The sequence below is a fragment of the Cervus elaphus genome, chromosome 18, assembly GCF_910594005.1.
Source record: "Cervus elaphus chromosome 18, mCerEla1.1, whole genome shotgun sequence".
Classification (NCBI taxonomy): domain Eukaryota; kingdom Metazoa; phylum Chordata; class Mammalia; order Artiodactyla; family Cervidae; genus Cervus; species Cervus elaphus.
In genome coordinates this window covers 67,658,075-67,678,027 of record NC_057832.1, presented here as the reverse complement: position 1 = coordinate 67,678,027, position 19,953 = coordinate 67,658,075, and the positions used below count along the sequence as shown (strand labels likewise).

At 37.8% G+C, this 19,953-nt stretch overlaps 1 protein-coding gene across 1 annotated transcript in view; it reads left to right on the top strand.

Moving 5' to 3' along the window:
• The first annotated feature begins 801 nt into the window (after nt 1-801).
• The window catches only part of GPR141 (G protein-coupled receptor 141), a 51,795-nt gene continuing 32,643 nt past the window's right edge, over nt 802-19,953 (top strand). Inside the window, exon 1 of the mRNA XM_043873439.1 lies at nt 802-926. The gene's annotated coding sequence lies outside the window, so the exon portion shown is untranslated. The remainder of the gene's footprint in view (nt 927-19,953) is intronic.

The window sequence follows — 19,953 nt, the reverse complement described above, 5'->3', positions numbered from 1 at the left end:
ATCTATATATTATTATATGATTTACAAGATATAGTATTTATAAAATATTAATTTACAGGTTTGATACGTGGTTCAGGAAGATCCCCGGGAGAAGGAAATAGCAACCCACTCCAGTATTCTTGCCTAGATAATTTCATGAACAGAAGAACCTGGCAGGCTACAGTCCATGACATCGCAAAGAGTTAGACACAACTGAGAATGCACACGTACATAGTGTGGCATAAAATGACAGGCAAGTTAGAGCAGTTTGAGGAACTTATATACTTTCAATATTTGCAATATAGCTTTGTGATTGTATGTATGGTTTCTTATGAGGATAATGTTAAGGGTCTAAAAAATGAGGCTGTGAACAGACACACTTCCCTCCTCTGGCACTTTAATAGACTATCATTTTAATATCCTTTTTCTTTAATTAAATGAGTTGAAGTTAGTGTCATATTGTAGTCAATATTATATACAATGACAGAGCTAATCACTGAAATACATTATGAGAGTAGTAATCCCACAGCACAGAGTTCATCTCCTTTTATCAGTTTTGATAATATCACTGTCTTCCCCCACTTCCCATTCTCTACAAAATTCAGTTTGAATGCTTTTTTATAATGGATTCTCATAGTAGTCCTAAAACCTTAAAAAATATTTGACAGTTGGCCTTCCTGTAATTTTGCAACTTGGAGTTCATCTTAAGAGCTTGGTTTTTCAATACTAATGTGTCTGAAATTATCTTGAGGTTTTGTGGTTGCTGGTGATTCTCTGCAAAACCTAAAACACTAGCTTCCTTTTGCTTGGTGAACTGTCTAGGCTGTGTGAGTGCTCGCAGACCAGGGAAATGCCCAAGCAGCTTTGCTATTAGAAAAGAATTCTGTTTGGAAGTCTGTCAGGTGGCCCAACTCTACACATTTCCCTGAGAAGTCTGTCTTATTCAGGTAAGTGCAAAATATTTGAGCTGGGGGGCATGTATATGGAGGTTATGCATAAAGAGAGCATGCTGGACTTGCCAAAGCTGTTCTAATTCAGAATCTCCACACAGTCTTACTGTAAAAAAAACAAGTTTATTTACACTGACCACAACTCCTTGTTTTAGAAAGAATTATCTGTTCTTCCTGTGTAGTACACATGATGTTGAGGGTGACACCCAATTTTTATTAGGGTTTAAATATGAACAAAAATGTTCTCAGAATGTGTCAGAAAAAAAAGAATTCTGCCTAAAAACATCATATAAGACGTCTTTAGGGAATCTGATATTGTTTTCACATACTATTCAAATGTTTATCTTTGAAGCAGTTCTAGTATTTTTATTGTGAAAATCTTTAAACTCTATCATTTGTAATATTGTCATACATACTTTGAAACCATTCTGGCAACCCTAACTGATAGAAGAAATCAGTAGTAATTAGGTGCTTTGAAATTTCTTAAAGAATATATTCAAAATAGCACATGTGATTTTGTGATAATAGTCATCATAGTCATCATAATTCTTTGTATTTCATGTTTATAGTACTACATTACAGGAGAATCTGAAGATAACTTTGAAAATCACTTAATTAGAAGTTAACAATAGCATCTGTTCAAGTATTTTGCTTTAAGTAAATTCCTTCCATACCATTATTTCTGTTTACAAAAGGTATTACGTTTCAAACATGTAGAATAGAAAATACTCAAAGTAAAAAAAAAAAAAAAATAGTAACACACAACCTGAATTTGAGAGCTTAGTCTTGCTTCTTTAACAAATTTGTAAGGATTTTGGGTAGGTCACTAAGTTCTCTGGATTTCAATTTCCTGCAAAATGTCCAATTATTTACCTAAGAAATTGTTTATTAAGTACTCCAAGTACTCCTGTTTTCTTTTTATTGGGTTTAATTCAATCAATAAGTTAGTCAATATTTTAATTGATTAACAGGAGTAATGAGAGACCAATGGATGAGAAATCAAGTGGTATGAATCCTAGTCCTCTGTTTTCTAGTAACTGAGTGATTTGAAAGATATTTTCTAACCATTCTAGGGCAAGGATTGGCAAATTTTTTTCTATAGGGACTAGAAAGAATAATTTAGGTTTTGCAAGTCAATAGGCAAAATTGAAGATAATGTACAGGCTCTTACATAACTGTTTAAAATGTAACTATATGAAAATGTAAAAGCCATTCTTACCTCAGGCTATAAAAGAAGGAGAAATGTACCGGATCTGGCCTCAAGGCCATACTTTTCCAGTTCTGATTCTTGGGAATGATTTTTAACAACTATAAAATGGAAGATATAGACTCATTCATGTGACCCCAAAGGAGTTCATGAATGATACTTAAGGTAATTCACCAATCCCCTCATATTGTATACAAAAATCTGAGTGTTTGTAAGTATGTGCTTTTTTAATGGGGAAAAAAAAACTCCCTCAGATTTCCTTAAGAGCAGGAATGGAACTTCCCAGGTGGCACAGTGGTAAAGAATCCACCTGCCAATGCAGGAAGCACAAGAGGTGCAGGTTCGATCCCAGGGTGAAGAAGATACCCGGGAGTAGTAAATGGCAACATACTCCAGTTTTCTTACCTGGGAAATCCCATGAACAGGCCTGACAGGAGTCGGAACCAACTGAGCATACATTCTGGAATGGTGTTTGTCACATACTGAGTATTCAAAATCTCTGGAGTGAATATATAAATGAGTGAAAGAATGAATGAATGGAAAGTTAAAGACACCATCATTGAGATTATGTAGCATAGCTACTGAAGGCATAGAGCCCCAAATGCTCTAAAAATAGTGGTTGCTAAATCCAAAGATTGCCTTTTCTTTCAAATTTGGATGTAACTGGGATTTCAAAATACTTGGTCAACTAAAGATTGCAGTTCCTGGAGATTATGTCATTTTTTAAAAAGAGTGAAGTTGGTTGAATTTAATTCACACATTACAGGTTCTCCCAGTAACCTAGCCTCTGGAATCGGAGGATTGGAGAGTGAAGCTTTGTTCATGAGTAGCGGCACTCTTGGCATCAGGCAGGAGACTGTACTGGCTGGAGCGTTACCCATAAATGGAAGGTTTTCCTGGGCAATTCAAAAATCAGACCTAATAGAATTTAGGATAGCAGTCTGCTCCCTGACACAGAAGTTCAGTCTGGCCTTCAGAGCCTGGTTAACTGATGACACCAAAATCTGAGCTCCGTTGGCTGGGGAGTCCCCACAGTGACCTGAAGTGGGAAATGGCTTGAGATCCAAACATACCTCTTTTCTCTCTCTAGGAATAATTTCATTTTCTGAAAGAGCAATTCAATCTACAATAGCTGGTTTACAGTTCATTCATTTCTTTAGGGAAATTCAAATTTTAAGATTGAAAACAATGTAAGAAATGCGTACTGAAAAAACCTACACAGCTTTGTATAATCTGGTACTATGCCTGAAACATCCTTATTCAAAGAGTGTATCCCACCTCCTCCCCTCCCTACACTATCCCTCCACCTCAGAAACAGCAACTTGCAGTTTACTGTGTGGTGTGATTACAGAGTGCACCTGTGCAGTATCTGTGTGTTAAAGGGTACATGGTTAGATAGCATCACTGACTCAATGGACCTGAGTTTGAGCAAACCCCAGGAGATAGTGAAGGACAAGGAAGCCTGGCATGCCCAGTCCATGGGGTTACAGAGAGTCGGATATGACTTAGCAACAGAACAACAACAATAATTTGTTCAGCTACATAGAGGTTGTGATGGAGTCATATCCCTGGATCTGCTTAGAGGTTAAGATTAGTCCCAGACAGAGTCCAAAAACCAAAACCTTCATGCATGGAATCTCAAATATGTAACTCATTTCTGTTCTTGGTCCAAGGTCTCACTTAAACGATGACAGGAAGCTCAACCTCCTCTTGAGGATTTCTGAGACCTGATTTGCATATGGTACAAATCTGAGACAGAGGGTGTCCTTCACTCTTACTGCTGTCCTTGCGTCTGTCTGTAGGTCATCTTCCCACTTGTCTGGGCTGCTTTATTCCAACAGGTAGACAAGGCCCTTCCGATTCCCTCTCACACACAACTAACTTGAATCCGTGACAGACTTTGTTGGGACAAACTCTTGCTGGGGCCAGATAATCAGTATTTTAGGTGTTGTGGGCCATACAATCTCTGTTGTAACTACTTCATTCTCCAGTTGTAGCATAAAAACAGCCAGAGAAGATACATAAATAAATAAACATTGCTGTGATCAGATAAAAACTTTACGCACATAGCTGGCCCATAGACTATAGTTTGCTGGCCCATGAACTATATTGAAGGCTTGATAATAGCTTAAGAAATCACAATGTTTTAGAAAGAAATGAACAATTTCTAACCTAGGGAGCATGTTCTTCCCAATAGCCATTCTCATTAGTCCTTGTTTGAGGTCATGCTGCTGGGGTCTACTTATCATCCCAGGCAGAGGTCTTTTCTCTTCCTTATCTTTACATCCACAAATTCAAGTCTCTTCCTTCCTGCATTAGTCCCCAGTTAGAGGATATAAAAAATTAGTTCATATCATAATCATCTCTGAAGAGCAAGTCCCATTGAACAGAAATGTGGTCTGTCTAGGTCTGAAGCATGTTCCCGGACCCACAGCCGCACTTACCTCCCATTTGTACAGCTAAAAGGCTTACCAAAATTTTGCATTCTTGATTAAAAGAACAGTCTGCCCTAAAAACTCTTTTCTTAACTTCTCCTAAAATTTTGGTAAAGTATACATAACAGAAAAATGACCATTTTCACTATTTTTATATGTACAGTACACTGGCATTAAGTACAGTCATTGCAACTAACACTCTCCAGATCTTTTTCATCATCCCAAGCAAAAACTCTGTGCTTTTTAAACAGTAACTTCCCATTCCTCCCTGCCCTGGCCCTTGGTAACCACCATTTTATTTTATGTTTCTTTGAGTCTGACTATTCAAAGTTATTCACATAAATGGAATCATGGTATCTGTTCTTTTGTGTAAAAAGCAAATTCTGGCTTGTATTCTTAAAATTACATGAAAAAATAAACTGCCTGTCTATTCTGGCTTCCAGCTTTCTCTTGTCTAGAGATACTGGGGACTAGAGAACACCTGACTCTATTAGTCAGTTCAGTCACTCAGTCGTGTCCGACTCTTTGTGACCCCATGGACTGCAGCTTGCCAGGCCTCCTGTCCATCACCAACTTCCGGAGTCCAAACTCATGCCCATTGAGTTGGTGATGCCATCCAACCATCTTATCCTCTGTCATCCCCTTCTCCTCCTGCCTTCAATCTTTCTCAGCATCAGGGTCTTTTCCAATGAGTCAGTTCTTCACATCAGGTGGCCAAATTATTGGAGCTTCAGCTTCAGCATCTGACCTTTCAATGAATATTCAGAACTGATTTTTTTTAGGATTAACTGGTTTGATCTCCTTATTGTCCAAGGGACTCTCAAGAGTCTTCTCCAACACCACAGTTCAAACGAGTCAATTCTTTGGCACTCAGCTTCCTTTTTGGTCCAACTCTCACACTGATAACATGACTAATGGAAAAACCATAGCTTTGACTAAACAGACCTCTGTTAATATGCTGTCTAGGTTGGTCATAGCTTTTCTTCCAAGGAGTAAGCATCTTTTTATTTCATGGCTGCAGTCACCATAAGTAGTGATTTTGGAGCCCAAGAAAATAAAGTCTGTCACTGTTTCCATTGTTTCCCCATCTATTTGCCATGAAGTGATGGGACCCGATGCCATGATCTTTGTTTTTTGAATGTTGAGTTTTGAGCCAGCTTTTTCACTTTCCTCTTTCACTTTCTTCAAGAGGCTCTTTAGTTCCTCTTCGATTTCTGTCATGAAGATGGTGTCATCTGCATATCTGAGGTTATTGACTGATCTTTCTTCTGGTAATCTTGATTCTGGCTTGTGCTTCATCGAGCCCGACAGTTTGCATGATGTACTCTGCATATAAGTTAAATAAACAGGGTGGCAATATACAGTCTTGATGTACTCCTTTCCCAAGTTGGAACAAGTCCATTGTTCCATGTCCAGTTGTAACTTCTAACTTCTTGACCTGCATACAGATTACTCAGGAGACAGGGAAGGTGGTCTGGCTCTATACTTTTCATTAGTTATATCCCACTGTTCTCCTGTTTGTTTCCTCAGCATCAACAATTAGGACATCTCATTTTCCCCAAAATGCACATGGCACATTACTTTCTTTGGAATATTGGGATCCATGCCTTTAATGCCACCACATGGCAATGGTTTTAGGAGCTTTGTTTTAGGCACATTACTTTCTTTGGAATATTGGGATCCATGCCTTTAATGCCACCAAATGGCAATGGTTTTAGGAGCTCTGTTTTAGGGGCAGAGTAATGTGTTTATTTCTTATTATTTCACAGCAGGTACAGTGGTACTCATGATTAACTCATCATGGACTGTATAAGATTATTTTAGTGCAGGTCTTATCTTTCCCTACATTGTAATCTCTTTGCAAAGTCATGACCATATCTAAACAGATTATTCTATGCAAGGACTTAATTTAGAGAAACTTTAGTTTGGATTTGAACATAAATTCAAGAATTAAGAAAAAACTGCCACATTCATCAATTACCTCCTTCCTTTCTCCCCCTCTCTCCATCTCTTTCTGTCCATGCTCCTTTAAACAATTTAATCTACCCTATAAATGGGCTTCCCAGGTGGCTCAGTGGTAAAGAATTCACCTGCCAATGCAGCAGATACAGGAGATGTGGATTTTATCCATGGGTTGGGGAGACCCCCTGGAGAAGGAAATATCTATCCACTCCAGTATTCTTGCCTGGAGAATCCCATGGACAGAGGAGCCTGGCAGGCTATAGTCCATGGGATTGCAAAAGTCGGACACTACTTAGTGACCAAACAATACAATACAATACCCTATAAACATCTCTACCAAGAGGAATATTGTTGAATTGGTCTGTTTCAGATCTCTTCCCATGAAGAAAATTTGATGTAAAATTCTTTAGTTTCTCTTGAGTTTTCAGGAAAAAATGTAACAAAAATATAGGAATTATTATATCTACTTCACTCTTTATACTATTGTGGAGAGAAAGACAAACAGAAATATTCAAATATTTGTTTATGTTCTCTGCTTTCCAGGAAGCAACAATATAGCTGGAAAGACAATTTATCTGTGTGGAAAAATGCAAAAGGTCATAAGTCATTATGAGACTCTGGACATCAATGGTTTGACTGATCTCCCTGGGTGACTATGAAGGCTTGTGGTTAGGCGGTTGATTCTTTCTTATCTCATATTCCTAATCTTGTATTTTAAGTGCTAATAGCAGGGACATAACTAACAGCTGCTCCAAGGCATTAAGTCTAAGGGAAAGAGAAATAGAGAAGGTTCTAAGATATTCAGAAAGACAATCTATGCATCCTGGCCCCGTGCCCAGCATGGTGTAATACATACAAGAGAGGCTAACACAGGGGAAGACAGAGGCTTTATTCCTCACTACAATGGCTTTCTTTAGAAAAGACAGATTCTCTCTGCCATTATACACTTCTAAGTGACACACACATCTGCCATGCCCCAGACCCATGTGACTCAGTGGTAAGGAATCCGCCTGCCAATGTAGTTTGATCCCTGGGTTGGGAAGATTCCCTGGAGAAGGAAATGGCAACCCACTCCAGTATTCTTGCCTGGGAAATCCCATGGACAGAGGAACCTGGTGGGCTATGATTCAGGGGGTTGCAAAGAGTCAGACACAGCTGAGCATACACACAGTGAACAGACCTAGTCAGATTCAACAGTCCTCAGCTACTGTGTCAGTAAAAGGTAGATCACAATATCTAACTCAAATGAGAATTATGAAAATAAAAAAAAAAAAAGAACACTTAAAATGCCTGACATAGTATTATTCAATAATTATTACTTTTCTTCCCTATAACCACCACTGTACAGTTTATAGTTTTTAAAATACAATTAAAACAAACTGACATTATTCCCAGCTCACTGTCCCATCTGTCAATGACTTTCAGCCAAAGACCACAGGGACACCGGTAGTTGGACAACTTGAGTTTATGATTCACTGCAGGGAGGGGAGGGTTTAAGGAGGTGTGGGATTCACTCTATACTGGATGCTATCAGAAAGCAGAAACAATTTTATGCTCAGCGAGGAAAAGGAAGCCATTAATTTTCAACCAGGAAAGGGGGTATTTGGCATTTTATGGCTAGTCCCGTGACCTTGTGTTTGCCTGTGCTTAGACAAAATTACACAGGGACCTTGTTTTGTCTCATTTTATCAGAGTGACTATACTCAGGTACTTTCTTCTGAGATGAAACAGAATGTAGGGGGGAAGTTGATATTTACTTAAATATTGATTTAAATGAAGAGATGGAACATTTGGCGGGTACTTTCAGCATCGGGCTTAGCTTTAATCCTCCCAACAGTCTCACATGTGTATTATCTACATAAGGTGGGATATAAAGCCAGAGGAGCTGAATTCTAACTACAAAAACTTCTAGTCTGATCTGTTGCTGCCTTCTTGAGCTGCGCTTTGGACACTGTTGGATTTCATGAATAAATTCCTGCCCATCACTCTAAATGGATCACCTACAACTTTACTTCCAACAGAAAAGATCCTTTGACCTATAATCAGAGACTGGCAACAATTTTTATTGTTGTAAAAAGATAGATAGTAAATATTTTGAGTTTGTTAGGCTAATTTGGTCCTTATCATGACTACTCAACTTCCATTGTCACAGGAAAGAGCCATAGACCACATATGAACAGATGCACATTTAACTCTGAAAATTCGGGTTAGGGTGAATGTGCAAACTGACAGTCAGTAACATAGCATCGGAAGAAGATTGCATGTCCACTCAACTTCCAGTTCCCTTTTCATAGATTCCCCTTTTGGCAAGGCATAAAATAGTGTCTGAGTTAAAAACAATGATCACCTACCATCAGCATATCAGATTGTCTTCATTTTTGGGTGGAAAGATGGGTTGAGGCACATTGCAGGAGATGTTCTACTCAGTCTCCCCAAGGATATGTGATGCCACTGCTCCGGTAAAAAGAGATTTTTTTTTATTAGAATCTCCCATTCTTCAAATGTGCAGAAAAATGAAGGTGTGTATGGGTAACTGACACATATATTTTTATAATTTCATACTTAAAATTGCATATCACACAATGATATTTTTCAGGTAAATTGAAACAGTCGTATAGTTTATATATTCATTTATATTGTTTACCCAAATCCTACATATTTCTATGATATTGCCTAGTAGGCAATATTGTTTTTTACAGAGGAGTCCAACCTATGTTCTTCTCCTCCCATAAAGCTTAATTTAAAATGCATCTGCCCCAGGAAATCTATGAATAACCTAACCTGGGTGCTTCATCCTTCCAGTTCAACCAGGATTTTTACCCTCCGTTTAAAGTATGAATAAAACAGACTGAAGCAAATATGGACCCCAATGATGCATGAAACTATATCATTGTGATGGGACATCCTTATAGTATATATACTTCTAAGAGTTCCATATGAAAATTAGGGACAATAAATCTCACAATTCATGTCTGATGAGGTAAGTTAAAAATAAGTCTTCTAAGTGCTCAAAATGGAGTATGGCAGAAAGAGAATGTATTAATATTTTCCCTGATAAGCCCTGTCATCTCAACTCTCTTTTAGTTTATTCCCATCTAGAGTTGCCAAATTTAGAAAATAAAATTCAGGACTCCCTGTTAAATCTGAATTTCAGATAAATGTCAATAATTTTTTTAGTATAAGTATGTCCCATATATTGCATGGGATACATATACAAAAATAATTATTTGTTATTTATCTGGATTTAAATCTGAATACTCTGTATTTTATCTGTCAACTCTACATGCAAATCCTAAGGTTCAGTTTTCACATAGTGAGTTTTCTGATTTGACAGAATTTGATTCAATTTCCTGTTCAGCCACATAAGAGCCCTTAGGCAGCCTATTAATACTTAGCCTGGAGGTAATAATTCACATTGTGGAGAGTCATCATAAGGATTGTAAGGAAAGAGTGCAAATAAACCACACGGGTGAGGGCCAGGAATAAGCAGGTGCTCAACAAGCATTGGCCAGATGTTTATTTCCTTTTCTTCCTTGAACTTCTTTCTCTTCTTCCCCTAATCTTTCTGAAAAGAATTAGGTGCTACTCCCTAATAGACTGTACCTATTTAATACAGCATTTATTATACATGACTTATGGCCTGTTTTGTAATGATAATGGATACATTAACTTCTTTCTTCCATTCCTTCCTTTCTTACTTTTTATTTCTTTAGAGTTTGCCAGGTATAGCATTTTAATTTTTTTTTCTTTTAAGTTTTCCAGGCCCTTTTATTTAAGATGTATCTAAATAATGGATTCCAATGGATTTTTAAACATAAATCTGAGAATCTTTTTTGACTGTGAGCTTTGGTCCACTTAAATGAATTATTAATGAAATGTGCATCTAGTTCTACCTTTAAATTTTTTGCTATCTGTTTGTACGCCTTGTTGTAGGCTTCATTTTTTCCCCCCTTCCTTCCTTTCTCCTGTCTTTCCTTCTCTCCTATGTTCTTTTCTTTTGGACTAACTGAATTTGCTTTTTCTTCACCTCATTTTCCCCTGTTACTAGTTTGGAAGATAAGCATTCTATTTTTATTATTCTAGTGCTGTTAAAGAATTATGAACTTCCATGTAGTTTAAAAACCCTGGAAGTTAAACAATGTCTTACTTTCATCCTCAGTAATACACAGATCTTAGAATACATTGACAAAGAACCCCCTCCCAACTTGTATTTTTATATGTAAAACTTCCATGATATTATCACACAATATTTTAGTAGTGTTTTGTATTTTTATCCAATAGATATCTTTATTATTGTTATTTTATACAGAATCTGATTAGACTCACCATATATTTAGTTTCTTTGATTAACATTCCTTTTCTTTGTAACTTAGACTTTCCTTCTTGTATAACTTTGTTTCTTTCTTAAATATATCCTATACATGTTCCTTTAGAAAGAATACATTGGTGTTAGTCTCTTTCAATTTTCATTTGTACAAAAGGTCTTTTTCTTGTCCACATTCTTGGAAGACAATTTTGCTGTGTATGCTCTGTAGGTTGATGGTTACTTTCACTCACTGTTCAAGGTAATATCATATCATATTCTTGCCTCCACTGCTGCTTTTAAAAACCCACCTATCTCTGAAATGCCTTTTCTTTTTAGGTGATCCATCCTTTCTAACTGGCTGCCTTAAAGATCAGCATCTCTTTTTCCTCAGTATTCTGCAGTTTCACTAGGCTGTGTCTAGGTACGGGTTTCTTCTTATTCACCGTGCTTAAGATTTTTTGACCTTACTGAACCTGATGGTCAATGTTTTTCATCAAATCTGGAAAATTCTCAGCCATTATCTCTGAGAAAATTGCCTTTACTTTGCTCTCTATCATTTCTTCTGGAACAAATTTAACCTCCATGTCACTTTTCTTTTGTGCTAAGAAAATTATACAATGGGCTTGCTCTTATTATTTTCCTTTCTGAGCTGCATTCTGAGAAACTTTTTTCATATCTATTTTAGAGCTCACCAATTTTTATTTTCTTTGTCGAATATGTCTTTTGAGATTCTGCTTCTATTGATATATGTTTCATTTTCAAAGATTTTCAGTTATTTTGCAAACTGCATGATCAATTTAAAAATCACGTATGTTAAATATTTTGTTTACATATTTATATTTGCATTGGCATTTGTGTCTGCCATGTGGTTTTTAGCCAGATATCCAGAAACCCTAGGCCAGTTTGAAAACTGCTTGTACCGGCCTCTCTTCAGTTTGCTGGGAAAACACTGAAGGAGGGGATAAAGTGAGCTTTGTGACTTGTTAAACCTAATTTAAAATGACAAAAATATGAAAGTCTGATAGAAAAGAAACCAAACCCTGAGGTTGGGAATTCAATTTGAGATTCAGACAGTGGTTTTCATTCTTGGATGCCCATTGGAAACATCTGAAGAGCATTGAAAAAATATGGATACTTAGGCCCCTTCCCAGAAGTGAGAGCCATGCACTAGTGTTTTCCAAAAACTTCCAGGCATTTCTACCACGGAGCCAGCATTGATGCATCAACCAGAGTATCATGGAAATAGCAACACTCTAGGTGTTCCAAACAGGGAGGAACTTAATGTAGAGGATGAGAGGCTGCAACACCATTGGAAGGGCTATAAGAATAAAGATTAGAAGCAGGTGCTGATTTTTTTCTGGAAATCAGGAGGTACAGGAATCTCAGAAAAGCACCACTGAAAACTACAGCTATGCATGCTCCAAGGAGGGTTATTCAGAGGAAGACTGAGACCCTTCATTAGCAGAGTTTATTTGCTCTTGTCTAAGTCCCCAGGCTGGATGCTGTTGACACAGAAAGAGTCATGGCGTCTCTTCAATTTCACCTTCAGATTGCCATGGGGATACTTACTACTGGTGGCATTTAACACTAAACCCTTTGGTCAGAGACCCCAGGGGATGCAGGGAAGGGGGAAAATGGTGCAACTTTGTCAACAGATTGAGAATCACTGGTTTGGGATGGGTGAACCTCCAAAATTCAAAACTCAAAGGGACTCAGGCCTGTCAGTAACTCTGAATATCAAAATGCTTGTAAAAGATCCATGAAGGCAGTTTGAGGTTAAACTCTCCCAGTGGAGAGAAATTTTCTCAATCCTCCAGATTTCTGTAAGTACTAAGAGGAAGTGGAAATATCTTTTATCACCCTACAGTGCCTTTAACTTTTCCAACAGTGCTAAAGAATTCACAAATGAATCATGAAAAGAATCTATGAGAAGAATCTTAGTCACACGAATCAAAAGCTATACTTTGCAGAGACAGCTGAATCTGGTATACAAATGGAGAGGTTTAAAGATGGAGTCCATGAAAATGCAACTGTTAATAAAAGGAAAACGCATCTTTGTTCTTCATGCCATTGCCTTTTAACAAGCAAGTGACAGTGTGAATATTGTAAGGCTATTTTCTTTCTTTCTATTTTTTTTTTTTTTTTACATAAGTCATACAGGCCATATCGCTCAGTCATGTCCAACTCTTTGCAACCTCATGGACTATACAGTCCATGGACTTCTCCAGGTCAGAATATTGGAGTGGATAGCCTTTCCCTTCTCCAGGGTATCTTCCCAACTCAGGAATCGAACCCAGGTCTCCCACATTGCAGGCAGAATCTTTACCAGCTGAGCCACAAGGGAAGCCCAAGAATACTGGAGAGGGTAGCCTATCCCTTCTCCAGCGGATTTTCCTGACCCAGGAATCGAACCAGAGTCTCCTGAATTGCAGGCAAATTCTTTACCAGCTGAGCTATCAGGGAAACCCAGGCTGGCATGGGTTAAGAAAAATTTTAAAAAGCCCTTCTCTTGGTGGTTCCTCTCCTGTTCCCTCTTTCTGAGAGTAACCACCCGCTTGGTGTGTTCCCTAGTTCTCTATCACTGTTATGACCTCTTCCTCTTTCTCTCCTACACTTCCTCAACCTTCTTCTCTTCTTCCCTTTGTCTCCTTCCTGTTAAAGTGTCTGATAGTGGAGCCAGTCAAAGATGTGGTCAGATCTGTATGTGGTTTCTCAGAGGTGGGGTCTGCTCAGACCCTGTGCCCATGGGAAAAATATCACGCTAGAGTTAGACAGCTAGTACCTCCTAGACCATCTTCTGTCATAATATTGAATGTACACTGTGTGTCAAGATGTGCTTAGAACCATGATTTGTACCTACTTTGTACCTTGTATATCACTATTACTAAAATGTTCACAAAAGTTTTACAAAGTGAATAATCTCATTATTCCCATTTTATACATGAAAAATCTGTAGGTTTTAAACAGATTGATTAACTTGCTCAATTTCAAGTGGCTAACATCCTAAAAGATGTTTACTCCTTGGAAGAAAATTTATGACCAACGTAGATAGCATATTAAAAAGCAGAGACATTACTTTGCCAACAAAAATCCATCTAGTCAAACCTATGGTTTTTCCAGTCGTCATGTATGGATATGAGAGTTGGACTGTAAAGAAAGCTGAGCACCGAAGAATTGATGTTTTTGAATTGTGGTGTTGGAGAAGACTCTTGAGTGTCCCTTGGACAGCAAGGAGATCCAACCAGCCCATCCTAAAGGAAATCAGTCTTGAATATTCATTGGAAGGACTGATGCTGAAGCTGAAACTCCAATACTTTGGCCACCTGATGTGAAGAACTGACTCATTTGAAACGACCCTGGTGCTGGAAAAGACTGAAGGCAGGAGGAGAAGGGGACAACAGAGGCTGAGGTGGTTGGGTGGCATGACCAACTGGATGGACATGAGTTTGAGTAAACTCCGGGAGTTGGTGATGGACAGGAAGGCCTGGAGTGCCTCAGTCCATGGGGTCACAAAGAGTCGTACACGACTGAGCAACTGAACTGAACTGAACATCCTGATCAAGTGGTGAGCAACCCAGTGCGTTCTGAGTTTTCCTGATTATGTTTATGCTTCCAGTTCTGCCACTATAATTTAAGAAGGACACTGGCAAACTAGAATGTCCAAATCATCTGGCTATATGAGGAGGTGCTGGAAACTATGCCACCTTTATCACCTTTATCAATGATGAACATTTATGGAGTGCAGTGTCTATTCCAAATCTTATGATGTGTTTCATGTAGACTATCCACATGCAAGTAAAATATTTAGAGCAATAACTTTGTGAAATATGTAATATTATAATCCTCCAACTGACAGATAAGGAAAGTGAGGTATGGGGATATTAGTTAAGTTGCTCAAGCTGGCCAAGCTAGTGAATAATAAAGCCAAGACTTCAGTGTCAAAGTTTATAATCCCACATTATGCTGGAAACCTTAGTTACTTGTCTGAATAAGAAAAGATGACAACATACAGAAGTTGAGAGAAAAGGCAGATGACAGGAATATACAGTTGATGAAAAATATAATTTTAAAAGGAAAAATACTTTTTTCAATGCTAACTTCCCTTCTGTATCTTATGAAAATTACTGTTCTTCCTCTTCTCCCCTTTTTGTTCTTAAACAAAGTAAAAGTGACACCTCAAGGAAAATAGGAAAAACATTTATGTTGTAAAGATCCCCAAAATAGAACTATAACTATGGTGAGGTTGTTAGAGGAAGGTAGACTTCTGTTCAATATAATAAAGAACTTTCCAGCTATTATTTTTATCTAACAACATCACAGACTGTCTCAAAAAAAAATAATGGGAATTTTATGAAACTGAAAGTGTCTTCGTGTATATGAAAGAAATTTCTTAAATTGAAAACATACACATTGTAAAGTGTACGACCTCTTAGATAATATGAGACCTCTGAGATGCTTTGGATCTAGAAGTTAGTTCATTTAAACCATCACGGAAGCCCAGTAGATTTAAGAATGCAATTTTATACATGGCCATATTGAAGCATGACGAGGAAAAATGGCTGAACCTAGGTAAAGGGCTAATTTAGTCATTGAACTGAGCTCTGATCTAGTCTTTCATTCTGTTGGCAATTTTTGTCCAGTTGTCTCCCAACAAATTACTTGGCAAAAAAACCGGCCAAATGCAGTCTGTGTTCCAATTATGCACAGAGTTGCTGTTCTTCCTAAATTTATTTTTGTTCTAAGAGACACATTTCTTCCTCCACAGCTTAATGGGAGTTCTAGCAGGGTGGTGACAAAGGGGGGTATCATCCCCAGGGAGCAGTGAAAGCTAAGAGTGCCCTCCTAAGACTTGGAAAAATGAGTAAATGATGTTGTCTGAGCAGAATTCAGTGTTTCAGGAGAGGCATGAGTCCCTCTTGGGAAAAGGCAGACGACTTCAGGAAACCGGTGATGGGGATCAGGAGGACAGGTGCAGGGACTGCCCCCAGACAGACAGGACCCTTTCTTTGTACAAACTTTGGCTTCATTATACAGGAGGGTTTGCGCAGAAACAAAATGCCAAAGTCCAAATGCCTTGCTTAAAGTACTCATTCAAAATAGTAACAATAATAATGGCAGTTTTCATGGATTACACTCTATGCTCAGGTGTGGTACCTTACCCACATCTTCTCAACATTTTATATTATGTATACAAAGGAAACTGAGAACGTAAAGGTTTATAAAGACTGTATCATACGTTGTGTCTTTTTTATCTTCAAAATGACCTTGAGATGGAGCTGTTATTGTGTTTTTAACTAAGCCAAGGAAAGCTGTATATAGACGTAGAAGCCATAGGCCCTATTCTGAGTGTATCTAAGGCTGCTGTTTGTGTCTGTCACCAAAGTCACTATTATCAGGCAGCTAAGAAATACAGGGAAAACTAGAAGGTCCTACTATATAGCACAGGGAACTATAGTCAATATCTTGTGATCAACCATGATTGAAAAGAATATGAAAAAGAATGTTTGTATATGTGTATATATATACATATATGTATGTATATATAAAATGAATCACTTTCTTATATAGCAGAAATTAACTCATTGTAAATCAACTATACCTCAATACATTAAAAAAATTTTTTTAAGAAAATTGAAATGAGAAAGGAAAAAAAGAAACACAGGACAATTTTACATGATGGAGGAATTACTAGAAGAACTAATGGTTTTAAAATACTTTTGTAATAATGAAAATTATATTCCTTTACTGAAGAAAATTTGGCAAACACTGAAAAAGTCTGCAGAAAGGGAAATAAAAAGTATTCATGATCCACCTTCCCAAAGCAACTGCTCAAATATTTGATAAAATCACTTTTAATAAATACATTTATTCAGATAATACAGTAGAGATCATTTATCACAGGAGTCATTTATTATTTTCTATTTCATTTAATATTTCTTTATAAGCATTATTTTAGTGATACAGTAGGTCAGAGGTATGTAGCAGAATTAACTTATGGTTAGCAAGTCTCTTTGCATCTAGTCTGTACATTTTGCACACACTGCTGGTATTGCTGTTAGTAATTCCTAGCAGAGGGTTTACGGCCTCGAAGAGCATGACTGCTATTCATGAACTTGCCATACACTGCCAAATGGATTTCTAGAAATGTGGTCTCCATTTCAACTCTAATGAGCAGTGTTACCTTATCTTTGCCAGCACTGAGAATGTCACAATATTTCACTTCAGCGGATGAAGAAGATCTTATTGCTGTGTTGATTTTCACTGATGGCAATGATTTTCAAATACCTTGTCAATACAACTCATTAAAAACACAGATAAAAGTATCTGTGAAGGGCAGTCTTGAACTAGATGTTTCCTGAACCTCCTGGTGAAGTTCAGACAATCCCGTCACCCCCACTGGGCATGGGCGTGGATGGTGAGTGCAAGATCAGGGAGCACAGTGGCGGGGACTGCAGTGTGTCTGTGAGCTGGCCTCTCCTCCCCCCACCAAGAGTGTTTTTTATCGAGTGAACAGTCACCGAATGCCTGTTATGTGCTCAGCAGGCTTGCACTGAGCTTTCCCTCTGCATTTTTTTCAGAGTACAGATTGTATTCACAAAGCTCTCTCTTCAGAGGACACAGTGAGGATGCACTCCTAGAGAGAAGCTGAGAGTACTTGGTGATCTGGAGGAAGCCCCACGGGCAATGTTTCCTTTGGAGGCCTTGGATTTTATTGTATTCACTCCTCATCAGAGACAGTGGGAGAATATATTTATCTTTCACCAACATTTGCCTTTTTTAAAGAAAATGTTTTCTGTCTTTAGTTTTTTCTTTTCAGATTACTAATTAATACTGTCATTATGGAAAATTTAAATCATATCACACAGTGAATCCCATATATATAACTCATTGCCGAGCTATGCTCAGCTATGGTGATGCAACTCACAGCTGCTCTGGTTTGGTTTATTCCACCTCCCCTGAAACTGGATCATTTTGAAGAAAACCCCAGAAAATCCCCAAAGTAAAATTATCTTATCCATAAATATTTTGGTATGTATCTGTAAAAGATAAGGATTCTGTTCAAAAGAAAAAATAAAAATATAACCATAATACTATCATTTTGCACCAAATAGTTCTTTAATATCATCAAATAACCAGTTACCGTTCAAATTTTTTTTCACACAACCTTTCTCTGCATCTCTGGATAATGTATCCAGTTATGAATCAAAACTATTTAAAAAAAAACCCATAAACTTGATACCTGAAAGACAGCAAAGAATAGTTGCCTTTCTGGTGACAATGTGTGAGCAAATGGGGACATTATTTTTAAAAACAAGACACCTATTAAAGACATTGTATTCAGCTAGATACTGCCAGCAAAATGTTGTGTGATAAGTCATCTCAAGACTCAGAAACATTACGAGCAAGTGTTTATCCTCTTGGAGCTGTGTATTGGCTAGGGGTCAACCAATTGGTCTAGGCCCATCTGGCTGGCTTTCCAAATCTCACCTGGTCTTGCTGCAGGATCTGAGTCTGCTGCCTGAGGCTGGACTCTGTCGGCTGGTTTAGCTCCACTGTCTGTGTCTCTCATTATCCTCCTGGGACCAAGTACTAGCCCAGGGTGCTCTTCTCAGGGTAATGGCAGAGCCATGAGGATGGGAAGAAACACCAGCTCTTAAGGTCTAATTGAGAAACTCTCACACCATCATTTCCGCCTTAGTCTTTGAGCCAAAGCAAGTCACTTGGACAAATGCAAAGTCAAGGGAGCTGCTTCTGTGGTGGAAAGGACTGCCAAGTCATACTTCAGAGGGTGTGCACACAGGGAAGGGTGAAGAACTGGGCAAAAATGCCCTGTCACAAACATGCAGTATGATACCAATCAAGTAAAAAAAAAAATTAATAAGAAAAATTCAGATAAAATACCATTAGATTTTGATGCTAATTTATAATGCTTTATTATGGATAAACTGTTAAAAAAATCATATACACATAAACTTTAGCCAGGGTCTCCAAGGCATATCTCTCAGGTCTTGTTTAGATTTTTCTTCCTTTTTTGCTGCCTAGACTTTCTAAGTGTTCTTTTGGGTTCTAAGTGGTTCCAACGTTCAATGTGTCTTTCTTGAGTCTTATTACTTAATGAACGTTCCCAGACTCTATATGTGCATTTGTTTCATCACTTTAAATATATGCCATCTTCAATAAATGCTGCCTTATTGCTAAGGAACCTTTAATTTACTGTGTAAAATACCCATTAATTACATATTTATGTGATTGGAACTGTATTTCTCTACTTGACTATTCTGTGTCATTTCAGCTGCCATTTATTAAGAAGTTCTTAATGCAAGCCTCTAAATTGGACCCTTTACATCTCTTTGTTTCATTTAACAATTCTGCAATGTTGTTAGTGTAATCTCCATTACCAGAGGAACTGAACCCAGAAAGATTAAATAAATTGCTTAAGTTCAAATTGATAATTTTATAGTATCAGACTTAATATACGGTCATTTTTGGCCACAAAGCCAATGGCTTTTCTACTATTTTCTGCATGTCTTTTGTTTCGTCCTCTTCTCCCCTCCTGGACCTGAGTTTCTAGATTTTCCTCTGCAATACAGTGAAGGATAGGTTTTATGGCAGGTATTTTGGTGGCAAAGTTGGTAGGATCCTTTTTTACTCTCTTGAGAGTGCATGGTTTTGGCAGGGCATGTATTATTATTTTCTATAAAGCTGAAGGGCTATTTTAAAGTGAAGAGATGTACACAGCCAATAAGTGGCAGAACTAGGACCCAGGCTCAGGCTGTTTTTCTCCTCTATCCTGTAATTTATTACATTTAATTATGATAATTGGTAGAGTGATAGTTTACAATTTTGCTAATGGAACTAACAAGTTAACTTGACTATTAAGGACTATATTTTCTTTTAAGACTCTAAAAGAATTCAGGATTAGAAACAGTTTTTCTCACATTAGGACAAAATAAAAGGTAAGTTGGTAGAAGATGATTACTATGTAGCCTTACAGGCTGCTGGCTTCCCTGATAACTCAGCTGGTAAAGTATCCACCTGCAATGCGGGAGACCTGGGTTCGATCCCTGGGTTGGGAAGATCCTCTGGAGAAGGGAACGGCTACCCACTCCAGTA